We start from the raw sequence: 4881 nt of genomic DNA on the forward strand, positions 1-4881 counted from the left end.
TAAACTTTTTAATTGATCGACGACACTGATGCAACACATCCTCCGTTACTATGTGGGTTAGGGGAGACTAGACCTCGTGACCTCATGCTTTACCACTAGAAGCTCTTGCCATTCAAGCTAGACCCCAACCCATTAGATTATTTTACATTACAAACTTAAATCTTAGTTTTTAAAATTAAAATTTTATTAATCATTTTTATATTGATTTGTGTGCTTAGTTATTGCATCTAATGATACTTCACTTATTGACTTAAAAAGTACATAAAATATCATAAAGAAAATCTTAGGGTATTATAATTAAGCACATACATTTTTGTAGAGTAATACAATCTGATCATGTTTGCATTAAAACACGTCATTTTATATCTATTATATGTTCATTTTTTTTTCTTTTAAGTATTTCACTCATCATAAGAGTATAATAGAAGAGAGATTGACCCTCATAATCTAGTAGATTCTACAATAGTGTTTTTAAACATTGTATGTCCTACTACTTCAAGACATCTTCATATTATGTTTCAATTATCATTCCATGATGGATCTTATGTGATTTATCATGTTATTGCATCAACACATGGATAAATTATACTCAGAGAATTGCATATCACCAATTGAAGATATAATCATCTACATTCAAGCATTTCGATTTCAAATCTAGCCTTTCTCTCAAAAGGCAATCTTCCAATTCAATTTAAATTCAATTGTTGTTTCACTAAGGGTTAATTATAAACCTGGGGTTTGAACTAAGTAAACCCCTATCCACAACATCATTTTTCTCCTTCAATATGGAGGTAGAGGTTGTTGATGAAGACAAAAAATTCAGGAGACTATCAACAGACTAATACAGACCTATACTCAGAATTTGGACCTAGTTTTCCAGGACCAAGATGCTTGGGGCACCCCTTGCCAGACTAGGGTGTTGGAGGCTCCTTGTCCTTAGGGTTTCCCTCTAGATTTCACAGGTAGCTCACTCTTAGCCTCAAAAAGTAAATTCCAGAAACCAGGTATTGAACAAAAGATTAGGGCATTTTGGGAGCCCCAGTCCCACAAATTTAGCTCCAAATCATTGTTACAAGTGCACAATTAGATTTCCTACCCATTTATGTACATGTTGTATAATCTATATTGGTTTATAAATAAATTTTAACATTCTAAGTTAATACATGTATCTTTTATCCTAAATTTGGCCATCTTCAAGTCAAACAAAACAAATAGAATCCAATTAGTATTCAACCCTATTCCTATTAGAAATGAGGTTGGATCTATTGAGTTCACTTTCCTTTTAATGTGATTTATGTGAAGGTTAGGTCATTTCCTACTTTATAAAGCTTAACTTGTGGAACCCTAAATTTTTCATCCATTACATTTTGGTGAACTGAACTCTTCCTACACTTGCATATTTCTGATTTTTTAGTTTTTAATTTAAAGAGATTCTAAAATGACTTCATGAATATGACTGTATAAGTATAAATAAAAACTCTTGAACTTACATTTGATAATCATTTACACATCAAATAATTTATATTTAATAATAACCATAATTTTACTATTAAGGAAGATTCAATCTCATTATATGAATAGATCACCATGAATAATACCAAAATTAAAAACATACACAAATTGATCATTGTTAGATATGATAAAACATAATTTTTCTTATTTAATTAATATAAAAAGCAAAAATCTCATTCATTTATATCTTTTTGTTTTCTTATAATAATGTTAGATTGAAAAATAATTCGAAATCCATATTAATTACTGATAAATTAAAACAATTCTTATATACTAAAAATAAATAAATAATATTTAAATAATAATCTTAAGCATAAAAAATAAATCTTAAATAAATAAAATAATTTTAATATCACTAGAATACATATGTATTTTAGATACTAAACTAACCTCAGATTAATTATAACTTTTAATACACACCTAACTACTAAATAAAATTTCTGTGAAATTATTAAATAATATTTGTATTATCATTCATACAATAATAATTATGCAAATTCAAGTGATCCTACGCACATCTGCTTATGTCATTGGATATCCAGCATTGGTTGTTAGGCTCTTCATCCTCCCCAACAAATAAATAAATGATGCATGTTATTTGTCGGCACAAAAGTTCAGGTCTAGTACTTTAAAGTTATATGTCGGCATAAAGGTTCGTCCTGTCATAGGATTTCATATTATTTTATTTTTATTTTTTTAATATTTGATGTGAACATAAATTGAAATTGAGCCTAAGTTTATATAATTTTCTTTGTATTTTAGAAGATTTAGATTTTGTTAGATAGGCAATTAAGGATACATTATTAATTTTTTAAATCGTGTATAAATAGTGGAATTACAATATGAAGTAAACAATATTGTATAAATTAAAAAAATAAAATTATATAATTATTTTTAAATGTATTTAATTTGAAGTAAAATGCATATCTTTATAAATTTGTTGAAATAAATATTTTTTAAATATTTAACTAAAAATAAATGAAAATATATTTATTTAGAAATATGATGTTTTATTATGTTGAAGGCGTATTACACTTACATAGTGGATGAATAAATATGTGTTAATAAAAATAATAAGCATGAAATTTGACATGTTTGTGACACTTAAATGTATGAAAAATAAAAATATATAACATATTACACTCACATAATGGATGCCCAAATATGTGTTAATAAAAATCAAAATCATTAAATTCACATGATTGTAACATTTAAATGCATGAAATTAATTAATTCTATCTATCTTAATCATGCTAATAGTTAACTTCATAACTATGTCAATCTAATATTATAATATTAATATAAAGATATGATAATTATAATAATAGTAATTAATCTTAATAGATTTTTTTGCATTGGTGAAGAGTTTAATAGAAATATTAAAAACATAATGAGTGCACAAATATGTATTAATAAAAACTAGAATCATTAAATTCGACATGTAAAAAATATATTTTATTTATTTTTTATTTTCAACTATCACTCACTTTGAGTATAACTATTAATTAAGCCGAGAGGCTTCTACAGTGGCAGCAAATTTATGCGTCAACATTTGGGGGTTTTCAATAATTTTGATGGTCATTTGGTTTTCAATTATTTAAGGTTTAAAATAATAATTAACTAATATAGAAAGTAAAATAATTAATAGATTAATAGATTTGGTTTTCAAAACGGTTATGAGACAGTTTCACTCCATTCAATAATTAAAAATTACAAAAACGGTAATGCACCATTCTTTGAAGGGATCAATTGTGCAGTTTCATTGTGAGATAGAGGTATGTAATATTGTTTTACAGATTTCATATTGTTTTCATATTGTAGGTTTGTTGAATCTATTTTATTTGCAGAATCATCAGCATATTAATATTCAACTTTTGGAAAGCTATCTAGATTGATTCTTCTGTGTAATTGTGTGACGGGTGAAGATGTGGAGACATTTACACCAAAACAACTGGGTTTTCTTGAAGAAAATCTTGTGCTTGCAGCAAAGAAAGTTTGAGAGAGAAAGGCAAACATATTAATACGTGTATATGAATTGAACAAAAAATACTGTATACTGATCAGTTTACCTCTTTTACTTGGTGTTTCAAAATAGATAGAAGTCTTAAAATATGAACGCCCAAAGACAGAAAGCAAGGTAACATTGACACAAGCATTTAATTTTCTTCTTAAAATAGTTGTTATCTATTAACAACATGAATTTTCCACACTTTATAATTTCAATATGCATTGATCTCTGGTTTTGATTCTTAATATTTACCAACATCAATGTTTCAGATATGAAAACGAAATAAAATCAGTATGGATTTTAATATAAGATCTAAAATCGTGAAAATGAAAATAAATGAAACCAATTTTATCTTATAGGATCCTAAAAATATGATCCAAAATATTGATATTATAAAATGTTGCAAAACTGAATCCAGAAATCTACACATACTGAGTCTTCATCTCCTAAATGTGTTTACTTTGATCTTGGTTGTGTACAAGTAATTGGATTCCAACATAAGTGCTTTATTCTCAAGGAATGGGTGGGTATTATCTACAAATTCATTCGTTTGGTTAAAGACTTTAGATTTTTACAGTTAGATGATATCTTTAGTAGAATTACAAAATCAATAATATGAAAAGGATACAAATTCTAGCTAAAATTTGTAACACTAATATTTGTCTGTTCCATCCTGTAGCTTACAAATCTGGAAAATAGTGAAGAAAATAGTCTAAACGATTGTAACTCGGAGGGGCAAGAAAATGGTCTAAACGATTGTAACTCAGAGGGGAAAAATCCTCCACCTACATTTCGTGTACAACCAAGCCAGTTGAACTTGCAAGGCAGTGGATTTTGAAACCCTAACTCTAGAGATTAGGGTTTTTGCTCCGCTATCTATTTCTCCATAGATTTGTAAGGTGTTTACTTGCATGTACGATGATGTTGCTTCGTGGACAAAAGCACATATTTTTATACCATAAATAGATTTGCAGAAAAAAGTATCTGTAAAAAACCTTGTTCTAGCAATTATAGTGAAAAAAAAAAGAAGTTATGGTGCACACACTAAAAAACAAATTACTATCGGGTTCATCTTTGTAGTTTTAATGGTAGTTTTTAAATCGGGGAGCACTTCAGCAATGTCTAGATTGTTAGAAGTTTTCCTGGCTGATTGATATAACTTTTTGTCATAGATTGTGATTGAAACTTTGTTCTGCAGTTATAGTGCCAGAACAATCAGAATGAATATTTGATTAAATATATTAATTAATTAAAAATTAATTATTTCTATTTAAAAAATAAATAAATATGATCAAATTTGCATTTAACTCATAAATGTGCATAGTGACTGTTAGGTCAAATCAGTATAGAAATATTTTCAG

The sequence above is a fragment of the Cryptomeria japonica genome, chromosome 11, assembly GCF_030272615.1.
Source record: "Cryptomeria japonica chromosome 11, Sugi_1.0, whole genome shotgun sequence".
Lineage (NCBI taxonomy): Eukaryota > Viridiplantae > Streptophyta > Pinopsida > Cupressales > Cupressaceae > Cryptomeria > Cryptomeria japonica.